The sequence below is a fragment of the Sinocyclocheilus anshuiensis genome, unplaced genomic scaffold (assembly GCF_001515605.1).
Source record: "Sinocyclocheilus anshuiensis isolate Anshui unplaced genomic scaffold, SAMN03320099.WGS_v1.1 scaffold100, whole genome shotgun sequence".
In the NCBI taxonomy this organism is placed as follows: domain Eukaryota; kingdom Metazoa; phylum Chordata; class Actinopteri; order Cypriniformes; family Cyprinidae; genus Sinocyclocheilus; species Sinocyclocheilus anshuiensis.
This window is the reverse complement of record NW_015555725.1, coordinates 1,019,768-1,046,171: the sequence shown is the minus strand read 5'-3', so window position 1 is coordinate 1,046,171 and position 26,404 is coordinate 1,019,768. Positions and strand designations below refer to the sequence as shown.

The following is a 26,404-nucleotide window of genomic DNA, read 5'->3' as shown; positions in this document are numbered from 1 at the left end:
CCTCCAGTTTCCCCTTTGTTTTGCTGCCTCCAGCTAGTGCTGTGTCATCGGCTGACCCAAGTTATCGGTGGTTGGCCTGGCCGTGCGTCACTCAGAACACGACAGGCCAATCAGAAGAGAGGCTCATGAATATTAATTAGACAGGCCAAAATCGACCTGTTCTCAGCAGAGCTCCTGAGAAAGGAGCTGTAAAAATATATTGAGATGGTTTTTGGTACTTATACTGCAAATATATATTCTTAAGGACATCAAAACCTAAAATAAAACTCCAGAAAGGTGTAAAATATGGGACCTTTAAAGTGGATTCATCTATCCTCAAGAATAAAGGAAACACAGCCCACATAAATATGACACGTCACAGTTTAAGGTGTGACTGCAGATGTGAAATTCCACACCTTGTTTAGTGCCCCAGCCAGGATGATATGGGAGTTTTCCACTTGAATTACTCTTTGTCCTAGACGTACCAGATACGCACCAATTCCTATAGCACGACATGTGACCTAGAGGAACACAGAATGGTTACTAGAAGACCAAAATATAAATACAATATTATATATTGCATATAGAATAAACATTGGCATTTCATTCTTGGCCCACTGTAAAATATCTGATGAGATTATTGGTAGATGTTAGGTCTCACCATGCTTATGGTGATGATTTCCTTATAAGCCTGTGAAGTTTCTCCAGCTATGGTGCCAGAACCCCTCAGATTCTCCACTCCAAGACCGTCTTCCTTCCCGATGATGTCTGTGATGATGTACCTGAGACATTATTTGAACACATAAGAGCTGAAGAGAGAGGTGTTTGGGTATAGGTCTTTCTGTGCATGTTAAAACCAGTAGGCATACCTGGACTCGCCTCCCTCCTCTACATGGTGATGACCTAGAGGAACACAGAATGGTTACTAGAAGACCAAAATATAAATACAATATTATATATTGCATATAGAATAAACATTGGCATTTCATTCTTGGCCCACTGTAAAATATCTGATGAGATTATTGGTAGATGTTAGGTCTCACCATGCTTATGGTGATGATTTCCTTATAAGCCTGTGAAGTTTCTCCAGCTATGGTGCCAGAACCCCTCAGATTCTCCACTCCAAGACCGTCTTCCTTCCCGATGATGTCTCTGATGATGTACCTGAGACATTATTTGAACACATAAGAGCTGAAGAGAGGTGTTTGGGTATAGGTCTTTCTGTGCATGCTAAAACCAGTAGGCATACCTGGACTCGCCTCCCTCCTCTACATGGTGACAGTGGACAGAATTAGAGGAACTGATGCGAGTGTAGTCCTGAGGCGTCAGATATAGGTACTTAAAACCCTGCAGGGGCAAAGCAGAATAATGGACTTGAACAAAAGTTGGAAAAACAAAGCAGAAATGCATCAAACATGATTTGTAAAATGAAAACCAAAGATTCATTCAGACATTATTGCAACAACATTAGCGATATTACAGGAAAATTAACACAAAACTGCCCATCTTGCATATTCCTACTGGAAAAACTCAATTTGACTGCACATTAACCCTTTAGGAGCATTCAGTCACCTTATAAGGGTCATCTGGGTCGATCCAAGCCACCTGAAACATGTGGCGGATCTCCTCCGCCAGGCCGATTCGAGCTCCACTATTGGCTGCAATGTAGATGCATGGAATCCCTTCTTCTCTGGCCAGCTCAGAAGCCCGGAAAAAAAGCTTATCCTCCTGGGGCCCAAATGATCCAATCATATGGGTAATATCATTACAGATCACATTTTCATACGGAAAGCCACCATGCCAATCTGGAAAGGGAGGACAAACAAACAAATGACTTGCATACAGCTAATCCATTTACTTTGTTGAGAAAAGTTAGTTACATTTACAATCTTTTCTTTACATGGTAAATATGGAAATGTAAACCAGTTCCATAAGTCTGACTGATGAACAGTGTTCCTCTACGATCCATAGAGAATTAGTACTGTGCGACAGAGTGTACACTCTGCCTAAGATAAAATCCCTGAAGGAATATGTTGTGAACTCACTGATGCACCTCATTGTCTCCTGGTAGCATGTTCATCTGCACAAGTCTCCCCTGAGAATCCAGGACCAGTTCATTACACATCAACACATCTTTAGGGTAGCTGTCTCCTGGTCCCCAAAGCTTAAACAAAGCATGACAACAGAAAAAAAAGATAAAAGGCTAATGTCAATCCAACAAAACATCCCAAAAACAAGACCGCCACAATCACAGTGAGAACAGGTTTAATCTTAACTGAATCACCTCACCTGTCTGAACATCTCAGGGAAGTCATAGACGTATGTAGTGCCAAGGTCTGAGCCTGGAAGCGTTTGGCCTGCAGTAAATCTTTTGTGACATATGGTGTGTTGATTAGCATGCCGTGCAGTGGACCTTGTTTGTCTCCATATGACTGGAACATTATCTGCAGAACATGAATACATGTAAGTAAATATCCTCATCCTTAACCCTTATTCGATAAATTATGAAAAACTGGAAAAGTCATGGGATCTTCAGATACTGTTGTGGACAATGGGTGGCTTTGGAGTTAGTAAGGTTGTTGAACTGTTACAAAAGCAATACTTATAAGGCAATCTACTTAATTAAAATCTGTAGTATATGACTGCTAGTCTGTCTAGAATTGTTCAAAATCAAAGTATCACCTGGCGGACATACAGTTTAGGTAAATTATTGGTTTACAGTAATGCCAGTACAGCTTCTATCTACTTGAACGGGGGAAATACTGAAACCCTCAAGATTATATCCAAATAACATATTTCAGATCAGGAATAAAGTCTGACAACAACTTCAAGCATCAAAAATTGTGTCTTCTTTGCTATTTTTTAAGATGGTCCAGCTAATGCAGCAGTCAGTAGTGAATCAGGTTCAGTTGGCAAGAGGAAATGCAAATGCACTTTAGAGCACAGACAAAAATAGAGATGAAAGCACATACTGTATATGACTTTGAATTAGCCATTGCTTGTGCAAGCTGCCATATAACCACATTCATGACCCTGTGTTGTGGCTTAGCAGTCTTGCAATCTCTAAAAAATAAACAGTTTTGATGTTGGTGGGAAGAAAACTGTCAGCTGAAGAAATGGTACTGAGTACAAAGCATATTCATAAACAGATGTATTTAGCAGCTGCTGTTGTGTCTGAGCTGATGTACAACTTTGCTCTTAACCTTTTAATGTTCTGTACTTGTGCAGTGACTCTCAAAAAACTGGGTCAGATATCAGTCTATGATATCTCTGAAATATGTAATTGAAAATTGGAAAAGTAATTCCATCACACATTTACTCCTCCTTGACTACTTTGTGTTATGCAAATGTGTCATTTGGTATAATCATAATCTGGTAAATGTAGGCTGTACCTGTCCAGTGGAGGGGTCAGTGACCTCCTTGTATAGGCTGATGTCTAAATAGTAGCCGGACTCATTGGTGAGAAAGAGGCGGATGGGAATGACATCTCCACTGGTGGTGAGGCGGATGTTGATCTTCAGCTCAGCCTGGAGAACGCGCAACTTCCACAAACAAATACCGTAACGCATCACCATTGAGCGGACGAACTCTTCTATCTGCAGGAAAGAAGACAGAACGTAGCTGAGCAATATAGCTCAGGAACACTTGCAGTAGCTATGATTAATACATTTTTAAAAAATCATGTTTTTGAATCTAACCTTTGAGGGGTCCATAATAACAGTGGGTACAACATTGAGGAAGATGTGATTGCAGTCAGTACGAGTAGATATGTTACTGAAGGCCACCTCAAGCTCATCCATCGCCTCCAGCAACAGCCTCTCTCCCTCATTCTGCAGGTACTCAAACGAGGCCTCCTACAGAGAGAGTGAAAAGAATTAAAAAGCTTTTTATAAAATATAAGCCATATATAAAAATACCCTACAAATACCCATCAACAACCTACATGTCATATTTTCATATTTTGCTATTATATGAAATAAGAACTTTGCAGTATTAACATTTTATTGTCACTTACTTTCTATTGCCAAGTCTGAAACAAGTGGAACTTGGAAGCAATTTGAGACATAATGTACTGTACATCAATATATATACTAGCGTTAAAAGGTTTGGGATCAGTAAGATTTTTTTTTTTTTAAGAAATTAATACTTTTATTCCGCAAGAATGCATTAAATTCATCAACAGTGACAATCAAGACTTTTACATCGTTACAAAAATATTATTTATATTCAAATAAATGCTGTTCTTTTACATTTTGTTTTTATTTTTCAACAAAGAACAATGAATCACAGTTTTCACAAAAATATATCAATACAATGCCGATAATAATAAATGTTTCTTCAGCACCAAATCAGCATATCAGAATGGTTTCTTTAGGATTGTGTGACACTCAAGACTGGAATAATGGCTGATGAAACTTTCAAAAACTTTTTTTTTAAATCTTACAAATTTAATCCAAACTTTTCAATGCTAGTGTACTATAAACAAGAATAATGTTGCACAAGTCTGTGTAAAAATTCTGTGCAGTATAGTAAATTATTTTATGATTTATGCAAAGGGTCATTCAAGTGTGCATTTATGATGGTGTCCAGTTAGACTAATGTAACCACAAGACTTGACCCAACTATTCACACTGACAGGAAAAAAAGACTGAAAAATGCACAACAAGTTGCTTGGCATAAAATTGTGGAATGGTAACAATTAACAAGTATTCTTAAAGGTTTTAAATATACTGCAGCTTCATTCCTATTAAATACAATACAGGATTTCAAACTGTCTAATAGTAACATCAGTTACCTTTGTGATGAGGTCAGAGTGCCGAATGATAGCTCTGATAAAGAAGCGATAATCTGTGACCTCTGCACCCTCCTCCACACGAGCAGCACCCAAGTACAGTTGCATCCTGTGATGGGCGCAGGGAACGGCCGTCAGATCAAAGTTACGCATGCGATTCAGCTCAAGCTGGAAGGCCACAGCAGGCTCCAGGTTACGGTAGATTCTGTCTTCATGAAACTAAAGAGAAAAAGAAGGACAATGTTCAGTTGTTACTCTATAATGTACATTTTTAAATGATCAAATCAACACATGCATCACTTACTTCATCTCTGGCCCTGAACGTGAAGTACTTCGGGAGCTCCCGCTGACGGAGAAGATTTATTATTTTAGCATTTATCATTTTAAACTTTTTTGATTGACAATATATTTTGGCAATGGCAGTCATTTGTGTATCTGAGCATTCACCTTTTGTGCAACTAAATACTCATAGAGCAGAGTTTTCTGAAATTAGGCACAAAGAGAGTCAAGTCATGAAGCAGCACACACAGCTGAAAGGACAAGACTTTAAAATGCTTACTTTAGAGTGAGCAAAGACAGTGAAAGCTTTGACTAAAGCATCATCATCTTCAGTGTCTGCTTGTTTGATTGACACATTTATGATGTGTATGGGGTTTTCCTTCATGTTCTGAAACAGAGACAGACCATTAACTAATGTTGTGTTTAATAGAAAAATGAAAATCATATGGGTTTGAAATTACATGAGGCTGAGTAAATAATGATTTTTTTTTGAGTGAGATATTAATGTTTGTTACTTCTCCTAACTCTGACCTTACAACTCTCCCCATCACAGAAGGTGGAACAGCCATCAGAGAACAGAGAACTCTCACAGAGCAGATCCGCAAAGTGGCAGATAACTTCATCAAAACACCTACAATACAATAAAACCATTTTGTTAACCATTTAATCAAAATCTGTATTTATAAGAAAAAAAAAAGTGAAGGCACCTTTTGAAGTGGTCAAAACTATGGAAGGCAACCATGGCTCCCATCCTCTGACAGGGGGGGTGACAGTGCCCCCTCCAGGAAGAGCTCACTGCCCTGACGATGCATTGTTTGAAACTCTCCTGAATCATTCACAGGAGCAGACAATCTGAGTGGGGAGAGGATGGTGTGTGTGTGTGAGTTTGTGTTTGTGTGTGTGTGAGTGAGAGTGCAAGCAGTCAAAGGAAGGGAATTATGGGTACCAATTATGGACAAAAGGGCTAAACTAATTGCACTGCTTGTGCTGAATGGAAAAAAGCACAAGTTGAAATGCAAAATACTCAGTAATCAGGAATGGATTGGTAAATGCATTCCACAATTTCAGACTGTGTTGACTGGAAGCACATTTAAGGCCGATTTAGGATTGTAGAATTACCCAATAAATTGACAAAATTATCTGAGCCATTAAATCCAAATAAAAGGACTACCCTTTAGGGCTACATTTCTTCAAGTTATTAAACAGATGCATCCAGCATGCATTGCTGCAGACATACTATGCGCTACTGTACACACAAGGCTGACTGTTTGCAGGGAGGAGCTGTACTCTACCTGTTCAAAGTAGGACTGCTCCCTCTGAAATGAGAGCAGGTGAGTTGTTAGCATGGGATCATCATCCTCTAACTTTGGATCTCTTTCTATCATGATTATGTTAAAAACAATCTTAGTAGGAATATTTCTCTACAAAAAAATATCAAAATAGATTTTAATCATTATTTATCATTAGCTTAAAAAGGTCCTTGAAAAATAATTAGCAAATGTAACTGTAAGGGAATCACTTTTTGCATTTTATGAGAAAGCTACAATCCTTAATATGCAAATTGTATACAGAACACCCCAGTTAACGTGACTCAGTTTGATTGACCAGTCTGCTTTGACTTGAAAAAAAAACTGTATTTTAGATTTTTGTAGAACTGTAAATATTTGTATAAAGATGATTATTTTATATTTTGATGCTTTAATGTTTAAAATCGACATGAAAAGGTGTTCACAACCCATTTTACTTCCATAATGTGACATATTTCTGTGGCATTTTGAGGAAAGACGACAAAACAAAAAGACAAAACTTTTGTCGTTTGATGAATCATTCACAAATGAGACCAGGAATGTTTAGCAAAGTAAACAGGGTCAATTTTAATTTCATGTGTGAAAAATTTAAGGGGGTCTGAATACTTTCCGTACCCACTGTATATATACAAAGAAAGTAAATGATTCAGTGTCTATTTTCCCGTGCTCAATACCATCGCCCAGTATAGCTTAGTAAGGGGAACCCAAACCAGGCTTTAGCCCAAAGTGGGAAGTTAGGAGTGTAAGACAGAATCTTGCACTCTGTTATATATTACTTCATTAAAGAGATGCTAATAAAAAGAGCGTATTACATGGATTTGGGCATGGACTGGCACAATGAGGCGTAAGGCTTTCTTTCAGAGGAGAGATACACAGAAAAAACAATGTTAAAATAAGAGAATAAATGTTACAGAGGATCATACAGAATCATCCAGAATAGAAAATAGTTGTACTATATATTCAGGTTAAATTGTATTGTTATTCTATTACATAAACAGTGTGGTCTGTTAAGCACCACAGCAATGATCTACCATTCATAAAGATTATTCCAAAAAGCTTCTCTATATAAAAAAGTTGTCACAACAATCCCACTGTGTGTATTTTGAAGTCATGGGAGTACACTGGACATTTCAGTATCTGGATCGTATTTGTAAGCCCTATTCAGAATATAAAGAATCTACACGTGGTTGCTGCTATAGCTGTTGGGGTGGGATGATGGTAACATGAACTGGAAATCCACTGCACATGTTCCGTCCTGAAGCTGATGATGCTGAAGACTGTTTAGCTCATATGCTATATATCCCCTCCGTACGTATACCTGAGGATTTCCCACACAATACATTGGAAAGTCCTGACTGCATACCACTAACATTTAGGAAGAAAAGGTCAGGCTTTATTGACCTCTAAGGCAGCCATGCAAACCACCCGGTTGTTGTGGTAGAAGAAACTGGGCAAGACGTCGAAGATGGAGGTTTCAGACAGAACGAGTTTCTGCAAATGCAGGATTTAGATCATCAAATATATAAAAGTGTTAAAGTGGTAAAGACAAAAGAATCGCTGCTGCTTTACCTTGAGGTTTTCGGGACAGAACTGATGCCCATACATATCAATAGCTGATAAAAAGATGGATTCCACCTGGTTATGTCTGAGTTCATATGAGGGCAAATGAGAAGCGATCAACACCTGAAGAAACATAGAGAGTTGTTATGGTCAGAGTACTGCTTAGTGCATAATGTGCCCTATATACTGAATGCTGCCTACAATTTTTTCCCTAAATAATAAGCTTTTTTCTAAACAATAAGCATTTCAAATAAGTATGCTATTTTGTTATCACATGACTACACAACATTCCATGTTTTATTTAGAGAGTGACGTTCTATTTTCACAAAAAATAGTTTTTCAATTATGTGTAAAATGTAACTTTTGGTGGTCCAATCATATAGTAAAAAAATATATATGTTCCTATACTGGAAATGGAAGGGATACACTACCATTTTGGAAAATATTGTAGGTCATCCTATGTGCATAATTTACACAGTATACACTACCAGTTTTTCAGTAAGATTTTTTAAAATGTTTTTGAAAGAAGGCTCACCAAGGCTGCATTTATTTAATCATAATACGGTAAAATCGGGAATATTGTGAAATATTACAATTTAAAATAGTAGTTTACGATTTTCTGAAATTTCAGCAGCCATTACTCCAGTTTTCAGTGTCACATTATCAAAGTCAAAAACACTTGTGCAGCTCAATAGTAGTGACCTATATATTGTATATACAGTACAGAAGTCAACATTAACACATAAGTTTTGGAGTTCAGCAGAATTCAAAGATCACAACCCCTGATGTTCATACCTGTCTGGCCCGAAGTGCTACTTTAGAGTTTTCCATTTTACTGAGTTGTGTGAGCTCATTTAGAATGACCATGAGCTCATCAGCAAGCATTGGGTTCCGGCCACAGAGCTGGTCCTGAAAATAAAAATTCAGTTGCATTATAAATTAAATGAGCACAGGATGTATCAATGAAATAGTATTCGGCTTTACCTGAGGCAGTAGACCAAGAACTAATATTTCTCATCACAGATGGCAGTGTGTCTATAAATTACACCAGTAATAAAGCAAAAAGTGTGGCCCCAAAAAGTATTTGGACACTAAAACATGCACAAATTACATTGGAAAATGCATGAATGCGATAGATTTCTAACAAAATTATACTACATCTTTTCTCAGAACTGACATCACTTCTTTTTTACTTCTAACCAGATGATTTCAATGTGATTTTTGGAAGATGTAAGTCAGTTCCTCACAAGAATAGCTCACCTTTTACATTAATTATGAACATTATCCACTGAATGAACATCTGACAACCAGAAGGTGTCAAAATACTCTTCATTTTGAACAGTATATTTTATATTCACTCTTCGAAATAAAGGTACAACAGCTGTCACTGGGGCGGTACCTTTTCAAAAGGTACACTTTTGTACCTATTAGGTTCTAATATGTACCTTTAAGGTACCAAAATGGACCCTTTAGGTACAAATATGTACCTTTTGAAAAGGTACCACCACAGTGACAGCTGTTATACCTTTATTTCAGAGAGTATTGTATATAGCTCGAAAAGTACGCTAGAGCTATTTTTCTTTGCAATGATTGTCACTTAACAACTAATTATTAATTATAACAATGAACAATAATTGCCACATTTTGTTACATACAGCAATCCCATTCATACAGTACATTTTTAAGTGTAGTCAAACTGTCCCAATACATCTTTGGGCCAACTAGCTAAATGGAACTACAAAATTTTCAACATTTGCCCAACACTCTAACTAAACCGTACTAATCAGAATGTGCTTCATCTTGGGAGCAGAAATTATAGCTGAATCACTGGATGAATACAGCTGGGGTCATCCAGGTCCATTCGGGCCACTACACACCCAGGCTCTAATACTGTTCTGATCTTTTTAAAAAGTGAATGCAACCGGAATGCTGGACATGCAGGGTCATCACCATCTTCATAACCTGTAAAAAGACAGCAAAATTAATAAACCACTCTAGTAAGTAATTTAAAACTGTTCCCAACATCTCTGTCAGTGCCACATATGGTCATATACAGTATATGAAAAAGTGCATTCTATAAAGAGAAACTGCCACCTAGAAATGTAAAACGCTTTGCCTCATCTTTACCTCAATTTCAGCATAAGGCTGGGTAGCCAGAACATGAGAACCGTCAGCGACTACATACTGCAACAGCTTGCCAGCAGAGGGCGACCAGAGCACCGTAGGGTCTCGCTCCTTCTCAAACACACACGTTTTGTTGCCCACTGTGATGCGGTAGCTATACATCATATGACAAAAGACCAAATAAACATCAGCTGATACACAAGAAAGTACACTTTGGTATCCAGTACAAAACCTCTTCTCTTCTTCTCTAACCTGTCAATCTTCTCTTTCATGTAGGTTGTGTAGCTGCTGCCACCATAGGAAAGTAGTAGACCGCCATCACTGAGTCTATGGACATCAACTTCAATATCTGAATCATTCATTATGATAATATACGTGGTGGGCAACTGGTGGGCCACCTGTACCACAGACACAAACAAATAGATTCATGTCGGCTAATCATAAATTAAAAGATGGTCAAAGGGATTTCAGTGTTTTTTGTTACCTGTAGGCAGTATTTGACTCCATCATAGATCAGATCAACACTGACTGTGTTGACAAGACTAGCAGCAGGCAACACCTGACCCCTGAAATTTCAGAAATGCATTAAAACACAGAATGCTGTAACATTATATTGGTTTATTTGGGTTTTCAATGCCTTAGATGCTGGAGTGCCCGAGTAGTGGAAATACCTCTCCAGTGAATGCAGGAAGTCAGACATGCTCTCTCTAAAACTCGCATCAGCAACTTGTAGAGCACCGCATACCACACCTAACATGGTGTCTGGCCTTTCCACCGAAAAGAAACATTAAATAAACATAAAACAAATGTCACTTTACTTTAAATGGCTTCAAAGATTATTTTACATGAGAGGAAAGTAGAACAGAGTTCCTATAGAGGAAAGAGAGAGTCTTGATCTGGGACAGTTCTCTTCCCAGGTTTGGGTCTTACCTGCACTTTCTCTGCAATAAGGTGATCCAGCCAGCCAGTATCGATGTCATTGTTCCTAAAACTCTCCGTCTCCAGTAGCTTAATGAGGTACTCCACCGTGGTCCTGAAATCTCCTCTGATAGACAGCTTCTTCATGGCTACCACCATGTTCCTGCAGGCCATTGGAAGAAAGACCTCATTAATTTATCTACTATAAAAATAGAGCTCTATCTAATATATTTTTTTTCTAAGGAGCAAAAAAGAAAAGACACAAGCATCTATTGATAGTCTCCAGGAACTCACGAGATGGCTTCTTCTCGGTTCTCGCCCCAGGAGAAACAATGTCCAAACTGAGAGTCTGCAAACTCATGAAGGCCTCCGGTTCCTCCTACACTGAAGTAACCCCACACGTTCTTACTGCTACGGAAGTTCAGCTCCTGAACTGTGCCTGTGCTTGGTTTAAAGCCCTTGTGAGAACAAAAATGACAAATAAATGAATCAAGCAATAAACTGATAAAGTAGCCTTCAAAGACTACTGGATTTAAACTAAAAAATCTAAAAATATACTGTAATTAAGCAGGAGTAACTAAAAGGATACTAATGAATTAATTTAGACAAGCAATGTAGCAAGTTTTGCATTATCAGACAATTTTGGAAGATACTTGCATGATTGAGCATACAAAGAAAGTTTGGGATCAGTCTCAAAGTCTCAAAGAAAGTCTCTTAAGCTCACCACGGATGCATTTATTTGATCGAAAATAGCGAGAACAGTAATACTGTGAAATATTACAATTTAAAATAACTTTCTAATTTGAATGTAATTTATTCCTGTGGTGGCAAAAACTCAATTTTCAGCAGCAGAAATAATTTTATTATGTTGATTTGCTGCTTATAAAACATTTCTTATTATTTATGTTGAAAACGGCTCACTTCATCTGGGTTCTCACTGGTGATGCATGCAGCTATGACATGTCCTCTTGGACAGGGGATGCATTCTGGAGATTCAAAGTTAATAGATGTGTCTCCCCACGGAGTTTCACCAAAGAGGACACGGATATCCTTAATTCTGTAAAGAGGGATTCCCATCGCTATCTACATGGAGAAGGTACCAAAAGTTTATCAGCATTTGAGAATTATAGATATATTAACAACAACAATAACAAAAAAGGAAAAAAATATTAAGGAAATAAGAGTCCTGCTACTTTGCAGTGAGAATCTCAAAACTTCATTAAACAAAAAACAGCACTACTGGAGCGGTCACTCTCTTATACACCCAATGCTTCTGAGTCCTTTTCCTCCTAATAGCTGTACTTTGCTTTACCTGTAGCTGTGCAGCAGGAAGGTTAACGTCAGCAATCATCTCAGTGCAGGGGTGTTCCACCTGTAGCCGTGGATTCAGCTCCAGGAAGTGGAAACTTCCATCCTCGGTGAACAAATACTCCACTGTACCAGCACTTACATAGCCCACCATTTTAGCCAGACGCACAGCATACTGACACACAGAGCAGAAAATAAATTGTGCATGCCAATATTAACACCATTATGGTATAGTTCCCAAAACCAAAGGCTGAGAAATAATCAAATAAATAATCAAATGCACAAATATATCATGAACTGTCATTAAAACTGTTCCTCACGAACCTGATCTAAATAGCGCACCTTGGTGTGCATCACTCCATGCTGTGCATGTCAAATAAAATCAATAAAAATCAATACATTAATTTTTTTATGGGTTTTTTTGTATCAGTATTTATTTATTGCTCATTCATTTCAATTACAGTATCTGAATGTTATCTGCAAGTATACGTCTGCTCACAAATTTGAAGGCTGCCCTTGGATCATTGATGGTAAATGTCAAATTATGCAACTGCACATTACTTTACAGAGAACCTACTACCTATTAGCTACATTCTGCCTTAAGAACAAATGGTGCAACCAAATAAAGTACAGAGTTAGTTACAAACCAACTAATAGTTACTAAGCCTATGGTGTGAACTTTACAGCCCAATTCAAGAGCTTATGAACGACCAAAGGCAACATGGCCAGAATATATTCATAGATTTGTGTCTCACCCGCTCCATTTGCTCAAAAGTGGTGGTGGAGACAATGGTAGCAGGAGCTTCTTCTATGATCTTTTGGTGGCGGCGCTGGATGGAACAGTCTCTGCCGAACAGAGAGATAGCGTTACCGTACTGGTCAGCCAGGATCTGCACCTCCAGGTGACGCGCATGTTCAGCTAGCTGCATGATGAAAATGGGTGAGCCTGGCACCTCAGCCTGCACCTGTAGCGAAGAACAAACACACCGTAGTACTGTGTAATGAATCCGAAACTGTAACTACACAAAATAATGAAGTCATATCAAAGTTAAGCACTGTGTACCTGTCTGAAAAAGCTAGGAAAGTCTTCGGAACTGTCCACTTTTCTGATGCCTTTCCCTCCACCTCCCTCTGATGCTTTGATTACCACAGGGTAGCCAATCTTTTCTGCACTCTAGCCACAAGAAAACACAAAATTAGCAGGATTAAGGATATCAAAACTGTAACACCTAAGTTACAGTCTGTATTCCGTAACCGATTGTGTAGTGAAAACTCACCACTAGGCCCTCGTCCACATCTTTAACACAGCCCTGCACAAAAAGTTCAGGTGGAACACTGATCTTCTTCTGTCCATTCAACCCTCAGACCTAAAAAAAGACAAAGAGGGATGAAGACATCTCAATGACCTAAGCAACAGCTCATGTCATGAACAGGATCTCTCACTGGTTCCGCTCCAGGGCAGGGTGGGGATGTCTGCGCTCTGAGCTACAATGGAAGATGCCACCTTGTCTCCTAATGCCCACATGGCTTTACTGGAAGGTCCTGAAAAAGACAACTCCATCAACCCTCTCTGACCTCAACTAACAAGGCTAAGCTGTCTAAACAGGTTATATATAATGAGATGAAATACCTAGGAAATATATCCCTGATTTATGGAGAAGCTCTGGTAGTTTGGGGTTCTCAGAAGCATGACCCCATCCAGCCCAAATGGCCTTATAAGAAGAGAAGCCCATTATTAGTAATGATGGAAAATACACATCTATAAGACAGATATTGGAGATGCCGTACCTGCACTGGAATCCTTTTGGCTATATCCACAATCATCTCAACATTGGCATAGTCGTTGTTATTCGGGCCCCCAGGGACTGGCACATAGTGATCAGCTATTTTAATGTATTCTGGAGAAAAACACAGTGAAATTTAGACAATTTCTAAAATAAATCAGAATTGAAAATGAATGTCCAGAACCAATTATTTATGAAATAAATTAAAACAAGATCAAATTAAATGATAAAAAAATAAAATATAAAATAAAATAATTATTTTTATATTATTATGTTAGCAATCAGCACATAATATGAGAGAGATGAGAGAGATTACATGAGCAAACATATATTAAAATCTTTTTTACAGTTCCTGTATGTGAAACACACTCAAAGGCAAAGCGAGTGACAAACTCAGCTGGGGAGGCAACAGTGAAATCTCTGTGCACGTCCATCTTCCTGTATTCTTTGCCCCTTTTCAGCAGGTGGGGGCCTGACATGCTAGGCCTACAGACAAAAAATATAATTTTAATTATTTGAACATTTACAATGAATTTTAAAAAGTAAGCTGGTTATGGCTCCAATAACGAACTACTTGCTGTAACAGAAAAGTTTTATGTAAGCCTTGATGAGAAACATCAACAAAGCACCATTTTAGCCAATATAAGCATATTCAGTCATCAAACATTACAAAAACAAACATACGAGGTAAGAATCCATCAAATCAGCACGACTTCTAGAAGTCAACTTGATCCGTCCGTGTGAAAAGTTTTTCCTCTACTGATCTGGCATCTGTACTCTCCACCTCTGTCCAAGTGTGCTATAATATAAATGCTCCCACAAGCAAATCAGCCAATCACAGCTTAATGTGTTATCATAAAGGCTACAGACAGTACTACTGACTGACCCTTAACTAACCCCTGAACTGTAGAACTACAGCTGACTTTACACTTTAAGTCACAGACCCATGTCTTCATGCAAATGTCAATGTAATGCAATGAATGTACAGTAAAAGGTGGAATGCAGAAGACAAACAAATGACATGCAGCTTACAATACTGCTTACTATATGCCAAGGTGACAGCGTCACTTGAAAAAATATCACTCATTACTAAATGCAAGACATGTTACCTTTTGAAGCATACAGAGATGTGTCAATATTAGCATTCAATTAACACAATATCAATATTAATATTAACATAATATCAATAAGACCAATATCACAATTACTAATATTGGCCAATATCATGATGATTAAAATTCTATACTATTTTGTCTAAATAAATAAAAAATAAAACACTAAAATCTCAAGTCAATGATTTTAAATACTTTCAAATTTAAGCATCATAGCATATGTATACTATGAAAACAGAAAAATATATAGTCATTTACTAAGATTTAATTAAGTGAGTGAGTGCTTTAAGTGAGTGTTAAATGGTGGCAAATGTAATCTAAATATAAAAATAGGGGATCTGAGCATGACCAAATAAATATCCAATACTGACATACTGATTAAAAAAAAAAAATCTCTAATATCGGCTGATACACAATCTTTTTAGATTTTAAATAATTCATAACTAATGCACTCCTCATGAGTGTGCATTTACAAAAAACCTAAAGATTTTATTATCCTTGTCTGAAAATCCTTTTGACAGTTATGCTACATTCTCAGACTTCATGTCTGATTTCAATTATCCAGCATCTAAACTGTCCACAAACGATGAGCAGTTGCATTTGTTTTTACTGTTATTTGAAGAACTGCATGTAGCATTGGGAGAACCTTTCAAACATTGCCATTATCGCTCCAGATCTCATATGTTATCCACTTTCTGAGCTTTTACAAGTACAGGTGCATCTCAATAAATTAGAATGTCGTGGAAAAGTTCATTTATTTCTTTGAGTTGAATTACTGAAATAAATGAACTTTTCCACGACATTCTAATTTATTGAGATGCACCTGTATATGAACTCAGAGACACATGCTAACATCAGGTTACATTACGTAACCCTTCATCCACAGTTTGAACAGTCTGTATTGGGTTGTGCATTTCAGCGAAATCCAGCAAGCATTCCAAAAACTCTATTCTAACACTAGTGTGCCCTTAAACCGCATAAACACATTTCATTACACCAAATACACAAAATACTGTTCTTTTTAGCAGCATCATATGACCCCTTTAAGATAAACTCATGAGCTGCTGTGTTATGCTACACTGCTAGGAACAACAACAGAAACCACACCTTTTATACTTCCAGTGTACTACCCTTGTCAAGAACATAGTGTACACTTACAAATTGGAGGTTCTAGAGGACAGAATGAACAAAATGCATGTTTGGTCTGGTACCAACCTCTTGAGGCACTGAAACCAGTTGAGTGCTTGCCCTCCTTCACTGTCCATGGCGAAGTATCAGATGATAATGCAGGAGATGGAAAAAAAAACATCTAACACATTTTATGTTCCCTCCCTTTTCCTCTTTTGCCCTCTCATGTCCCCTCCCCCATGTCAACGAGGACCTCACTTCATCACCACGTTTAAGAAAAACATGCATGGTAAGGATGTTTTTTGGTTTCTCTCCAGAGAAATAAATGCAAAAGAGTAAACTTCCTTGCAAAATACCTGTTAAATTACAACAAGTTTCTGAAGGTTTATTACCCACAATCTGTGCAAACATTTGTGCAAATAAAGTGCAAATCTAGCCATGTTGAATGCATACTTGAGAAGAGTTTTCATTTGTAGATTGCAGTTTGCCAAACTGCTGAACATATTAACAGGTGATTGTTCACAGTATGATCACTATAACGAAAGGCAGATCCGTCTCAACAAATCAAGAAAAGATCTGTGTAGACAAATGTCACCAAAAGAATTACCTTAACTTTTGGCCTGTAAAGTTTCACTACCATTGCGGGGAAAACAAAATGAGTGTGTCCTGCTCTGGATTATCAACCTCTATCCATTGGTTCTGAGTCACCCAACTGAGCCTATGTCAAGTAGGTGACTTGTTGAAGACAACAACGTCCCACGGGTTACACATGAAGGGCCGGGGACCTCATCAAAACATCTCGACCCAACATTTAAATATATTTCTAGGGTATTTTGTCTCTGGATACAATCTTAAAGAATCTTAAAGAAAACTAATGTTTTTTACACTGAAACGCAACGAGAATGTCTTTGAAAGTCGACATAATGGAGCATTGCTTCCATTAATAGTACAGAAATGTGCGGCATGTCACTTTAACAGGTCATGTGATCACTGAGAATGACCATATGGCTGTATTTCAGGTCCACAACTCTGTCCTGTTTACCTTTGGACTCTTTCATGTGGTTTACAGCATCCTCTACTGGTAGTAAGAGCAAATCTCAAGACTAGACAGCAAAGTTAACTATTACAACAAGAAAGTGGGTCACATTAAGGCCCAAGAGAGAAAATCTGAACTAGTCTATTTGCACTAAAGTGGTCATATGATGCCATTTCAAATTTTTCTTTCTCTTTGGAGTGTTACAAGCTGTTCGTGCATAGATAAGATCCATAAAGTTGCAAAGACTAAAGTCTCAAACCTAAAGAGATATTATTTATAAAAGTTAAGACTTGTCCACGCCCTCCTAAAACGCCTCGTTTAAACACGCCCCCACATGTCTACGTCACTGTGTGGGAAGATTTGCATAACACTGCCCAAATGTTCACGCAAAGAAAGAAGCCGTAACTTTCATTCTCGCTGTAGTTGGATAGCTGGCCAATCAGAGCACACCTCGCTTTTCAGACCGATGAGCTTTGTAAAAATCGACGAGTTTCAGAAAGGCGGGGCATAGAGGAGCAACAATAATGTACATTATGTGGAAAATAATGTGTTTTTTTAACCTTAAACCGCATAAACACATTGCATTACACCAAATACACAACATAATTTTTAGCAACATCAAATGACCCCTTTAATTTCACACTGCATTCAAGATCCGATGTAGCTCATATTTGAGTTTATGAAAATAACAGATTTTTAAAAGAAATGTAAAGATTAAAATGTACTGCGAGTAGTTGCCATGTAAGTTTTTTCACTCTTTTGCTTTCATTAGTTTATTTAAATAATTCTGCATTGTGACAAAGTACATTTTAAAAATGCAAATATTTCATAAAATGATTCCATATAATTAGGCTATCAATTAATGGTATACTGCAAATACATTTAGATGCAAACACATTTCTATTCAGATTGTTAATTTTGGTATGTTTCTATGTCACCAGCTTTAAAATCTTAATGTTATGTCAACAGCACATTTGAAGCTTAAAACCTCATGCAAACACATAAACAACAATACAAGATCTCTAAGGATGCTCACCTCAAACATGCTGATGGATTCGGGAGTGGCAGCACTTCTGATGACGTGTTTGGTAGTGCATTAGGTGTCTCTGTGCTGTTGGGTTGAGGTTTGGCAGTCTGGCCCATAACCAAAGTCTCATCATCGGAGGAATTATCCTCAGAAGCTCACAGAATAAACTTAAGTCTCTCTTTAGCCTGAACATTGGAACCAAATTTGGGCCTACCTGACTCACTGGTTTCCATGGGAAAAGTGTTGGAAACAGCTTCTTCTGTGCATTCTGACTGGTCAATGGGATCACTAGTAGTTGATAGGGAAATTTTCTAATTTCCTGTTGAGGTGCTTGCTGATTCTGAGTCCATTGGAGGAGAGTTTTCCCCTGAACAGTCTGTGGTGGGTGTTTGCGATGGCATCTCTCTCACCCCGTGGACCTTGATGATGCATTCAAATGAGTAAGAGCTGACAGTGGTTGCATATATACAAATCTTGAGGGTTTCACATATGCCTTCTTGTAAGATGAGATGATGGCTCCTTTTATTTTTGTCTTGAGTTTTGTAAGTGTTCAACTGTAAAGATAAAGAAAAATCATGCCACAATTAGGTTATCAAAAGTGTACAAACATGGCATCAGTGTGCAATATTATGATGCAACCAAAACATTGCGAAATGTGCATTTGCTTCTCTTGTCAGATATTAAAAGCTATAGGGTGAATCATTCATTCATAGGTTATACTGAATTTCTAAATAAGATATATAGCTTAAATAACCAATTTCTATGAGTCAGCTTTGGGAAGTTTCAGAGAAACATGTTTCTCATGGCCATGCAAAATTTTCATTAATGCAGAGAAAGTCAACATGTTTTGACAGTTCTATTAGCCTAAGGAAACAAAATTCAGAGCAGTACTGTTATTGTTAACTAAAAAGAAATTATTAAAAATCCTTTTTGTTAATTTAAAGCTGAAATAATAGGCAATTATTAGATGAAAAAAAAATGTTATTAGATGAAAAATAAATATTTCCTTGGCACACAGCAAACGTTTCAAACACTTCATGCCTACACACACAATCAGGAATGTAACCTGAATCACAAACATTAAAAAAATAATTAAAAAAAACGGGATCACATGCAAATCCGACAGTTAATAATTAACATGTTCAGTAAGAAATTCTCAACGAATTAAGAAAAAGTATTATAAAAAGCATTTAGCTTTTTAAAAATTGATAGGATTGTCAAAACAAGTTTAGCTCAAACCTTTGAAGCAGTCAGTCAGTCAGTGTCCAGACCTTCTCTGGTAATGCATACACATAGTAGCCTACTCAATTATTTTTACAACTGGCCAGCAGACAGCCACAGCAGTGCCATTTAACAGAGTGGACCCTCTGTGTGTGAGTGTGTGTGGGATCTAGGGGAAAGTTCAGCCAAAATGGTAAGAAATGAGGGGGAGGGAATGGTAGTTCTCACAAACAACCTATTAATATAGTAACAACTAACATCAAAGGTCAGAACATGTGTGATGTGTAACCGGACACAAAGGTCACAACCCAGATAATCGGCCCCCCATGGCACCTGCGGCTCAGAATCGTCATCGGCAGGTATTATCCAGGCCCAATGTGGCTCGCAGCTCGCTCTGGAGCATGTTTTTTTTTTTTACGGCTGTAAAGCACTGGGCCGATTCCTGTTCAACTTAACTTGTCCGGATCTGGCTGTAAAGTCCGGGTCACTTCTGCCAATGACTCGGCTTGGTTCAGTCATAGACGGTATAATATAGCAATATAATTAACATGATTATTTTAAAATTGACTTAATACCCTGACAGTATCTTATAATGTTAACTACACATTTAATGTCATAAATTTGCCAAAAACAAAATATCTGCGATAAAACTTAAATAATAAAACAATATTAAAAGCGCTTTATGAACAGAACACTCTCTAATATTTATAACAATAGCAAATCTATTTATGTAACGCAGCAGGTCATTCTTTTATACACTTGCTTGTGCGTATTTTAAACGTGCTTGCCTTCATTGCGCTCTTAGCTGATTTGTTTCACCTTCACTCGCGCAGCGTGGTCGATGTCCACCATGTTTGTGTGGCTTGGATGCAAACAAAACAAGGAGAAAGGTTTGTTTGTAGTTTCAGTGATTTTTATGACGAGAATGCATCAGTATGTCTGAGATCTGTCAGATCTGTCCTGCTTTTACAGCTGCTAAATGTAAGCAGACTTTATATGTACAGATGCTCACCTCTGCCAAAACACGTTAACTGACTACAACACAAACACAGTATCACAGTTAATCACTTTAGTTGCTACTTTGGTTGCTTCTTCACTCAGCATGTAGAGACGCACAGGCATAACTGATGATTTCTCTTAGTGTGCCACATTTTTTAAATATATTTCTGTTTTGTAGTAATCAAGAGAAGTGTTATCATCGCTGAAGAAATGGCATATGTTGATCCTCAGACACCTGTGAACACCGAACAGTGCTTGGAGTCCAAGACATCAACTTTATTATACTTATCTGACTGACTAGATTAGCAAGGAGCAGTTAGAGCCAATGAGAAAGCTGGTAAATCCAAGTAAATGTCAGCATGACCATTACACCATATTATTTTCTGCAGTAACTGGGGGGAATCTTAACTGAAGATACCTCCTGACAACAGCAAGCTTTGGATCTGCTGAATGTGTATTTTTTAAGCATTTTATTGCAGTGTTCACTGTTATTTTTCTGCACAGTGATGACTAGTGAAAAGTGTTTCTATTAATTTAATGCTGGAAGTGTAGTTAACCCAGAATTCTGTCATCATTTAGGCTACATACGTTTTTCCAAACCTCTGTCATTTGCTTTTCTGCAGAACTCAAAAGAAGATACTTTGAAGAATGCTCAAAACCAACAAGTTTGTCAGGTATGGACAACATGAAGGGGAGTAAAAGATTTTCATTTTTGGGTGAACTCTCCCTTTAATTAGCATGCTAACACACTATTACACACTAAATAAATATATGGGCACAGCCACTTACTGTTCTATCATTGCAATTAGTGCTTTAAATAGTCTGTCAAACAACAGGTACATTGCTATAACATTTAATGTTGTTCACCTTGCCGCATTAAGTTAGACCTTTAGTAATAGATAGGCCTACTTGTATATTATTTGCTCTTTACAGGTGCAGAAATGAAAGCTCCCAAACAAAGAACATCGCCGGATTAAGATGTGGAAAGACATGTTACACCACAAAGGCCATAAATCCTGGGAGATTTGAAAATGAGCAACAACCAAGGAACAGTAGTCATTTTTTTACTTATGAATTAATTACTTTATTGTCATTGTACAGGTACAACGAAATTGAATGCAATCCTTTGGGTGCATAGTTTTTTTCAAACCCCTGACTTTTGTTTTTCTGCAGAACTCAAAAGAAGATATTTTGAAGAATTCTGGTAATCAAAACCAACAGGTTTGTCACGTGTAGACGACATGAAGTAAATGATTTTCACTTTTGGGTAAACTATCTCTTTAATTAGGATGATACACACTTTAAATATCAATCATACTGGACACAGCCACTTAATGTGCTAGAATTAAATGGGTAAATAATAATAAGTAAATACAAACAACATGTGCTTTGATACAATATATATATATATATATATACACATTTACTTTCATTCAGTTTGGTGCATTCAGTTAGACCTTTAGTAATAGATACTTGTTCATTATTTGCTCTTTACAGGTGCAGAAATGAAAGCTCCCAAACAAAGAACATCGCCGGATTAAGATGTGGAAAGACATGTTACACCACAAAGGCCATAAATCCTGGGAGATTTGAAAATGAGCAACAACCAAGGAACAGTAGTCATTTTTTTACTTATGAATTAATTACTTTATTGTCATTGTACAGGTACAACGAAATTGAATGCAATCCTTTGGGTGCATAGGGATTATTGAATTAATCAATAATCTAATAAATAGTACACAGATGACAGGATCTATTACACAACATTACATACAAAAGACGTCTCACATTCAGTTCAACAGTACACAAAATGTTCAGTTAAGTTATTGCAGTATTCAAAACCAGATAGTTTAAGCATGTGAACTGTTTTATCTCACATTCAACAGAGCTGCACGACTCATTCAATGTTGCACATAATGATCAGTTAAGTTATTGCAGTATTTAAAACAGATATGGCTTGGCATGTAAACTATTAATCTTACAATCAACAGAGATGGACACTTCATGTCTTCAACACACATGATGGTTAATTAAAATTTTTTGCAGTATTTAAAAAAGAAATAGCTTTAGCATAAAAACTATTCCTTAATCTGTTTGTTCGGGTTTTTAGAACCCTGTACCGTCTGCCCGAAGGTAGCAATTAAAAAAGAGAATGTCCTGGGTGAGATGAATCCTTGAGAATTTTTTGAGCTTTCAAGAGGCAGCGGGAACTGTGTAACTCTTCCATAGAGGGGAGGGGACAACCGATTACCTTCTGGGCTGTGGTGATGATCCTCTGGAGAGCCTTCCTTTCAGCAGCAGTGCAGCTAGAACACCACACACAAATGCAGTATGTCAGAATGCTTTCCACAGAGCAACGGTAAAAGGACACCAACAGGTTTTGTGTGAGCTGGTAATTCCTGAGTATTCTCAGGAAATGTAGTCTCTGCTGTGCCTTCTTGATGACAGTAATGGTGTTGACACTCCAGATCAGATTGTCCTCTATGTGAATGCCCAGAAACCGGAAATCCAAGACCCTCTCCACACAATCGCCACTGATGAAAAGAGGCTGAACGTCTGTTTTCTTCCTTTTGAAGTCTATTATCAGCTCCTTGGTCTTGGTGGTGTTCAAGATCAAGTTGTTTTTTGTACACCACACAGACAACTGCTCCACCTCATCCCGGTAGGCGGACTCGTCCCACCCAGAGATGAGCCCCACCACGGTGGTATCATCAGCAAACTTAATTATAGTGTTACTGGCATGGACAGGGGTGCAATCATGTGTGTAGAGGGTGTACAGTAGAGGGCTCAGCACACAGCCCTGAGGAGTGCCGGTGCTGAGGCTGAGAGCTGAGGAAGTGCGAGAGGCTACTCTTACCCTCTGTGAGCGATCAGTAAGGAAGTCTTTGATCCAAAGACAAACGGAGTGAGATATTCCCAGATCTGACAGTTTTGACACTAGCATGTTGGGGAGGATGGTGTTAAACGCTGAGCTAAAGTCTACAAATAACAGCCGAGCATAGTTCCCCTGCAGCTCCAGATGGCTTAAAAATGATCCATGGTAATAGTTGTAACTTGTAAATCATTAGATAATTAAATTAAAGTACAAAATGTGTTTAAGTTCAAAACTTTCAAGTTTTTCAAAACACTTTAAGTTTTGGTAACACTTTACAATAAGGTACCATTAGTTAACATCAGCAAATGTTGGAATTAACTTTAACTAACGATGAGCAATACATTTGTTACAATCAATATGTATTAATCTTTGTTACTATTAGTAAATGTTGAAATTAACATTAACTAAGGTTAATATAGGCTATGCTTTAGAAGTATTTGCCATTGTTCATGTTAGATAGGTAACAAATGTTAACAAATGAAACCTTATTGTAAAGAGTTACCTGAGTGTTTAATGGTTATACATATTAAATGTTACAATCCAAGTATGAGTAAATGCAAGGGCAATTTTGCAACATGTGATGTTTTATATACACGTTTTGTATAACAACTTCTGTTTTTTTCCTCTGCTGTATTGCATAGTTTTGTAAATTGTGTAAATAAATTTACTTACAGCGAACTAGATCAAGTGAGTTCTTTATAAAATTGCATTCATCATAATGAGACGTTTATAGATTTAAGTCGTGTTATTTTTTATTTATGTATTATTTGATGTCATTTATGTATTATAATCTATATAATTAAAATTAAACATTTTGGCTGCGTATCAATTTTTAAACGAATGATTAGTGAACACTATTAAAAATGAAACCGGGCCACGTCTGGCACGCTGTGCACATTGGCGACGGGACGATTCCGGCTTGGATGCGCTAGTGTCGGCAAGTTAACGGCTGCCGCATCTGGCCCGATTGATTCGGGCCGGAATCAGGCAGAGTACACAGGCATCCGGCTCGAGTGCGGCAGATGGAGCCGGAACTGGCCCGAGTGTATTTTAATATCTGGGACCGATCTTATGGCACAACCAGTGGCGCAATTCCATGTCCCCCCACTTTTTGAAAATTTCCCCCTTCAAATTAATGCTTTATTTTTGACTCGTCACGAAAGTTTATCATATGCATGCGTTTTTAAGTTTTGCCAATTTAAGCATTCAAAAGATTTTAAACCGTCCAAGCGCAATAAATTGCGAAAGAGAACTAAATTCGGTACTTGAGCGCTGTTTTGTGTGTGCACACACCCAAAGCACGCACACAGGGAGCCGCGTCTCTGACAGCGCACCATTACAGAACTGAGATCACTTTTCTTTTCGTGCTTAAACGGCCAAATACACATAAAATTAAGTCAAACTGACCATTTTGGCGAGTGTCCTCATAAGCACAGTCTTAACGAAGTAAAAAAAATAAAAGTTTTAAATGAACGTAAACTGAGAAAATCTGATGTGTCAGAACCGTGCATTTGGTCTGAAAGTGAAAGCAGCTTGCTCTCTGTGAAAAAGAAAGATCACTCTGATCAAATTTGCTCTTGACTGAATAACTTCATCTTTAATTAGGATTAATTTATAAATATGTAGTAAAACTTGAGATAAATTCTGCTGGTTATAGCACTTGCATATCTTTGCTCTCTTGTTGAGTTTGATTGCTTCTATTGTCCTCATTTGTAAGTAGCTTTGGATAAAAGCGTCTGCTAAATTACTAAATGTAAATTTAATTTTTGATTTTGATCCTTCTCTTAAAATGGGTTAAAAACTGAAATGTAAGGTTTATTTTATGTATTATTTATTTTTATTATTTTTATTTTTTTGTCAAATCTAGTAAGTCACCAAACCAAGATTTTTTGATTGTTTAAAATCAGGCCACCGTTTTTAATATTAATATTTTAATGTTTATGCAAACAAAAAGTGCATAGTGCTGCTAATTTTATTTATTGTTCGATGGTTGGTTTTCAACATTAAACAGTAACTTTATTCGTTTTCCTTAAATAATGTTAACGATAATAATTTTCTGAAAATATTATGTTCTCTGTGTTATCTGAATTTTGATAATCCATTGCATATTAAAATGGTACTAAAACGGACTATTTCCCTACACTCAGTTTTGGACCCCCACCAACTGTCAGACCATAATTGCGCCCCTGGGCACAAGTAGCCTAAAATAAAACACTCTTTGAACCTAAATTCAAGGACACAGGTGTTTTCCACAGACTCGGCCACTAAAACCGAATAAAATATATTCAAATACACTCAGTTTCTACAAAAACGAACAGGCTACGTGTATGCCTACATTTTAATGTACACGTTGATAGGTGTTCGCTGGTACTGTCAAACTGTTCTCGTAACTAATTTACGACTATCCGACTCATAAATAATCCTATGGCGAAGGATTTTTATGATAATAATTAGGTCACGTTGTTGTTGCTTTGCATTCCCACTGAGGCTTGGCTTAGCTTATCAATATTAATTAGGCCATGCTGCTTTTGCTTTGTATCTTTCCTCAAATTAAAAAATTGTTACGTTGTCTATGCTTACTACTAGGCGAAAATTACGTAACCTATTTAATATTCAAAAATGTAAGCATTGACCATAGTAGGATTCATAATTTCGCTTCTCATGGCTCTGCATGTCAATATAAACAATTATGATTGTCTTTATCCTAATCCTAAAATTTTTTATCACATAAATAAATAAAAACTTAAATACTGTTATTTGTCAACACAACCACGTGAAGATTTTGTTGTACCTCGTCACTCCTACTTACACAGCACATCTATACACAAATTAACTCACCACTTTTGGGTTTCTCCTGCATATAGGCTATGTGTGTTTTATTTTGAATACCTTATGGTTCTTTGAAAGTTTGTTTTGTCACTCTTTATTCGTCCATGTTGCTGCGTCGTCGCATGA

The 26,404-nt window shown here is 37.4% G+C and overlaps 1 pseudogene; it reads right to left on the bottom strand.

Annotated features, from left to right (window-relative positions):
• LOC107672598 (acetyl-CoA carboxylase 2-like) overlaps positions 1-19,690 on the bottom strand; it is a 29,619-nt pseudogene extending 9,929 nt beyond the window's left edge.
• Between the last annotated feature and the right edge of the window lie 6,714 nt (positions 19,691-26,404).